Genomic DNA, 6,408 nt, shown 5'->3' on the forward strand with positions numbered 1-6,408 from the left:
GGGCCAGTCCCTCTTTTAAACACACATGCACACTTCAAAATGGAAAAATCCCTTAATTTAAAAGGAAAAGGAAGGGAGGGAGGAAAAAGAACATAAAAGAAAAAAAAAAAAGTAAGACAAGAACTTATGGCCCTAATTTGCAAGGAACAAGATGGGGAGAGGAATGTCCTTTCCACCCAGAGTGAAGCCTGGTCCTGGGACATCTCCTGTTACACATTCCACTGGCACCTACAAGGTAAGGACCACTCCTTCTAGCTTGTGGCTGAAGGGAAACAGGAAAGGGAAAAAGGCTGAGAACAACGGTCTGAATGGGAGTGTATGCAAACTAAATCAAATGTATTGTTCAAAATTTACAGTGGGTCATCTCTTCTTTTTTCTTATTTCTTTTCAATATCGAATGAAGGGCTGACCAGCAAGGTCAAACTCCCCTTATTAATGAGGCATCGCTGGGGCTCTGTCTCATTAGGGCACTCAGAACTGTGCATTTACTGCAATTTGCAGCACTTAATAGAGAAAGGTCAGAGCGGGTCACGTTCAATTTCCACTTGGCAGAGGGAGGAAAAATGGAAGCAATTCATTTGCACAAATTTGAATAATTCTTCTCAGTCTCCTTTTCTTTATCTACGTATGGATAATTCCTGCATCTTACCTCACTCACAATCATTTCAGAACTGCTAGCGGCCGGATTTCTATGAAGGCTCTAATGGAGCTGACAGATTCTATGAATCCAGGTGTCAAAATAAAGCCTCTGGCTTCTTCCCCCGCCCCCCTTCCCACAACGGGGAATAGGAGCTGCCTCTAGTGAGCTCTTAAACTTATCATAAATGTATCAAGATTGCTGTGGGCCATGAAACAGCTGTAGACAATTAATCTTTCCACAATTCTTCGGCATAAGAATTGCTTTCCCCGCAAAGTAACATCTGCCGTGCCGAGGTGATTATTCACGGCCGAGGGGCGCCGCCATAGTTTTATGCATAGAGCCATCAGTGGCAATGAAGCAAAATTTATAGTTTTCCCTGGTTCAGTAAAAATAACATTTCAGCTGCATTAAAACATCATCCATCAGCATTGTCCCAGAGCCCTGAGCCCCATCTCATCTAAAGAAATTAAAAAATATTCATTTTAATGCTAACTTCTGAAGCTTGCAATGACATTACTGCCTTCTTCTGGAGGGGGTCAGGGGAGTCCTATCACAGAGGAAGATGACAGGGAAAGGTTATGGAGCACAAAGAAGCCGAGTATTAAATGTGCTACTAGATAGTCATGATGTCCCGATTACCCGACTGCTGGTTCTTATTTGTAACCCCTGAACGCTTAATCAAAAATCCCTGAATCAAATGGAACAGCCAAAGAAGAAACATTATTTCACAGAAGCAATGTAATTCCTCAGCTTCAATGGAAAGAATACTGAGGCCATGGCTGCCTTTTCCAATGCTGTGGGCATTTGTTTCTTTGAAACATTTGTTTCACATTTGTCTGAAGAAGTAAAATCTTACCTAGGGAAAAAACTGGGTATCTGTGTTTGAAGTTCCCTCCGCTGTATGCCAAGTTCAGGGTTTGCTCTCGAAAGTGAAAAGGCCTCCTGATACTTTGGAGCTCTGTCTGTAGGAAATTACAGGTTTTAAACCTGGCTATGTGGCTATTTGAATATAAGAAAATAGAGGAAGAGAAAGAGGGAACCCCAAGGATCACCTGGTGTACACAGACTTTATACACAGTGCATGTCTCTGAATCTACCAATTTGCAAATAAAATATAAATCATGTTATATCCACACTCACACCCACTGCATGGTTCCACTGAACCACCTTTATAATACTTATGCTTAAGAATTTCAAATAATGAGCCTTGCAGTCAGTATTTAGCTGAATGCTATGTTCCAAGTCCTGTGCTATATAGCTAGAAGTGCACAAACTTGTAAAGGAGCACTCCTGCCTTTCAACAGTTCACCGTCCACAGAGAAACATGTAAACCACTGAAATACAGATGAGGAGTGTACCATAAAAGCATAAATGAAGTGCTATGTTTGTGCAAAAAATATAATTGTTCAATTGGGGAGAATGGAAGATAGAAGGTGTCAATTCAAATGAAGCTCAGAGAAATGGAGGCTATTTGAAAACCCACTATTTAAAGCATTAGTAAATATCATCTGGCAATTGTGTCATCATACCTAAAAAGTACTACTGAAGGTCATGAACAAATTGACTTGGAAAGTCACCTAAAAAAAGACAAAGAGAAAGCAGCTGGGAAGTAATGAACTGGACGGTGAGATTTTGGCTCCAGAGCTACAGTTCTGAAATATCAATGGTGCTGCCCCTTACTGAGGTTTTATAAGGTGCAATGTTCTATAAAGGATCTCTTAAAATCAATGTTTGTCCTTGGCATGTTTTCATCCAAAAGTGAAAGCTAATCATTTTTTACTCATTGGAGATTCTCCTAATTTCACAGTCAATGAAACACAGATTTCACTGGAAGCCAAAACCTGAATTTTACAAAGGTCAAAGGGAAAGTTCAAGTTGCTGTGTCAGTGAGTCTCAAACCACAGGATGAGATGTGCTGTTGGTCACAGCAGAATACCCTCAATAAAGGAGAGGCTCCTTGCCTGACAGGTAGTTCAGAACACAGATTCTGAGCATATGCTCACGGTACAGCAAGGTTCTCCAATATTTTTAAACTAATTTTTTTTGTTTGTTTTTTATTTAAAAATACTAATATTTTTGGAAATTTGGGAAAGGCTTTGTGCCCTTCAGTAAAAGAACTTTTAAATCTTTTCAATAAAGTTCTGCTTAGTTAAGTTTAAGGTTAAGAGAAAGAGAAACTTGTTTAATATAAGATTTAAAGTTTTATATACAAATATTTAAATTGACAAATTTATATATCATGTATTTATATATATATAAAATTTTAGGGCGCCTGGGTGTCTCAGTGGGTTGAGCCTCTGCCTTCGGCTCAGGTCATGATCTCAGAGTCCTGGGATCGAGGCCCACATTGGGCTCTCTGTTTGGTGGGGAGCCTGCTTCCCCCTCTCTCTCTCTGCCTGCCTCTCTGTCTACTTGTGACCTCTCTCTCTGTCAAATAAATAAATAAAATCTTTAAAAATTCTTTTAAAATATATTATATACAACTGTATATATAAATATATACATAAACAACTTTATAGATATCTGAATATTTATGTTCAGTTCTGATCACATGATTTTTCTGTGATTCTGTGATTCTATGTCTCTTCAGTCCTTCCTGAAAATATTTAAACAGAAACTTGATGAGGGAAAAGGGTCTGGAAGAATGCAGGACTTTCAATCAAAAGCTGACAATATAATTTAAAATAATTCTGGTGAAAAAGAAAAGTTAGCTAAATAAAGAGTATACACAAATAAATATAGGTTTAATAACTTCATGTACAAAAAAGGAAAATAAAATCTAGAAGGACATTTTGTAAGTACATAAAGCTGTAGGAATATTGTTTCAAAAGCTGAGATCCAGAATGGATTAAAGACAGCAAAAAATTCTATAAGCAAAATGTACTTTTTAAAGCTGTGCTTATTATCACAGGAACAAAGAGTGCATCATGGCCAACTTGCTGTGTAGAGTCAGAATTAGTCAATGCCTATTTTGTTTCAATTGTCTCTATTTTTTTTAATTGTTTTTTAAGATTTTATTTTTTTTATTTGACAGAGAGAGATCACAAGAGGGCAGAGAGGCAGGCAGAGATAGAGAGAGGGGGAAATAGGTTCCCCGCTGAGCAGAGAGTCCAATGCGGGGCTCAATCCCAGGACCATGGGATCATGACCTGAGCTGAAGGCAGAGGCTTTAACCCACTGAGCCACCCAGGTGCCCCGTCAATTGTCTTTATTTGGAGCATGACCTTCACTCTGGAGAGAAAAGCGCCAATGTGGCTTAAGATAAATGAAAGCCCTAGAAATTAGGACATGGCCAACAGTTTTAAGCAAATTCAAGTTTCAGGATCCAAAATAATTACATTTATGGGTATTGAACAGATCACAGTAGTGGTCCCATCACAGTCAAATTCTTGAAGAAAGGAAAGAGGTTCCCAAAGACCAAATGGTAGCAAATGTCTATATTTTCAAAAGAAATGAAAAGTGGATCCACGAAACATTCCATATTGAATCTCAGGATAATTTTAGATGGTTTGTGAACACTGGAAAATGAAAACTGGTTTCATGTGGATAAACTGGACTAGTCTCATTTCCTCTGGGATTGCTAGCCTGGTAGATATTAGGGTGCCAGAGGTTTATTCTATCTTGATTTCATCGGAGCATTTACTAAGATGTCTCAAATCTTTGTATTCAAGATAGAGAAATATGAGCTGAATGAAGCAGAATATGCAGAATTCATAACTGTTGAACAGTGTTAATTGAGTAAAAGAAGGAAGCTAGTAATGCCCCAGTGTAGGTACAGGAATCTGTGTGTTCAATGGTATCTTCTTAAGGGGCACGTGGGTGGCTCAGTCAACTGAGCCTCCTACTCTTGTTTTTCAGCCCAGGTCATGGTCTCAGGGTCGTGAGGTCAAGCCCCACTTCCACTCTGCAACTCAGCGGGGACTCTCTTTGAGATTCTCTCTCCCCCTCTGTAATTCCTCCAACTCATGTACATGCTCTGTGCCTCTCTCTCTCTCTCTCTCTCTAATAAATAAATAAAATAAAATAAAAATAGTATCTTCTTAAAAGCAGACATATCTCTTAAGGTACAAGTGGCCCAGGCTGACAAGAAGAAATAAGGGCTAAGGGCTAATACTGCACTAGGCTGCCTGCTTCACCACCATGAAGTAGGTTGAGAACTGGCTGATGGGCCAGAAATAATAAGATAAAATGTATTAAAAATAAATGCAAAGCCTGACATCCACATTTAATCAGTTGTAGCCCACAATCCATCTTTAAGCTAAACAGTAATCTAATAAAAGAGGTCCCATGGGGTGCCTGGGTGGCTCAGCTGGTTAAGCCTCGACCTTCAGCTCAGGTCATGATCTCAGGGTCCTGGGATTGAGTCCCACATCAGGTTCTCTGCTCAGCAGGGAGCCTGCTTCCCTCTCTCTCTGCCTGCTGGTCTGCCTACCTATGATCTCTCTCTGTCAAATTAAAAAAAAAAAAAAGAAAGAAAGAAAGAGGTCCCATTAAACACAAGAGTAACACAATTGTCATTTAATATTTAACAAAGTTCTACTTAGTTCTGGCCAATTTAATAATGCATTACTACAGAACAGAAAAATACAAAGAGAAAGAAGACTGTCATCCATGCTACAGCATTAGATACCTCCAAAAGTCCAAGAGAATCAAACTATTAGAATTAGTTCTAAAAATTAATAAAAGTGCTAAGACAAGGTGAAGCTATAAAAATTGAATGTTTTTCTATATGTCTAGAAAAATCACTTCGAAAATATAAATGTTTTAAAATTTCATGCCTAATCATATAAGATATAAAAATAAAATATCTAGGAAAAAAAAAAGAAATAGCAAGATTCATATGAAAAATCTAGTAAAATTTGATCAAGAGTTTTTTTTAAGTGCTTGAGTAAGTAAAAATATATAAGACATTCCTGAATATTAATAACATTCTAATTTACTTAATCAGATTTTCTGAACTTAAAGTCCAAATTAATTTGGGAGAATGAAGGAGGAAAAGCCCATTCAAAAAATGGGCACCATGAAGGAGTTGTAGGCTCATTGAGTATTAAAACAAATCATAAAGCTATAATAAATAAACCAAATGGTACTGACTTGAGAATTGTTAGATCAGTTGAAAACGATAAAGCTATGATATATAATGCTACTTCATTAATCAGGAACAAAAAAATGGCTTTTTAAAAATATGGTGGTGCTGAGAGTTTGCCAATTGTTTCAAAAAATAACTCTAGAACAATTCACATTGTGCCCATAAAGAAATTCCAGGAAGATTCAATAGTTCAGCAGATCAACTCATAAAAAGTTAGAGAAGTGTAGTTATTTTTCTAATTTCTTTATGAAGATTTTCTAATAGTAATGAAGACTTTCTAAGAAAGAATAGTTGAAATTCAATATACCATAAAACATGTTTTATGTCTTTTTAAAATAAATTAGACAGGCTCTAAATAGAAAAAAAAAAGCAAACAAAAAATTGAGAAAAATATTTGTGGCAAATATTATAGACAAGAGGTCAAAGACATTGAAAAATACAAATTTCACCAACATACTGATAAAGAAAATTTAAGTTCAGAGTAGATGAGCAAATACTAATAGGTAACTTATATGAAAAAAATTACTGAATAACAAATATTCAATAAACAAACTTTACTAGTAATCAAAAAATAAAAATGTCCCATACCACTTTTGCCTAGTATAGTAGCAATTATTTTAAAATAAGAAAAATTAATATTTATGAAAGCACAATGAAATGAGTACTTTCAAAGGTGAAA

This window comes from Mustela putorius, unplaced genomic scaffold (assembly GCF_011764305.1).
Source record: "Mustela putorius furo isolate JIRA1106 unplaced genomic scaffold, ASM1176430v1.1 tig00000056_pilon_pilon_pilon, whole genome shotgun sequence".
NCBI classification, from domain to species: Eukaryota; Metazoa; Chordata; class Mammalia; order Carnivora; family Mustelidae; genus Mustela; species Mustela putorius.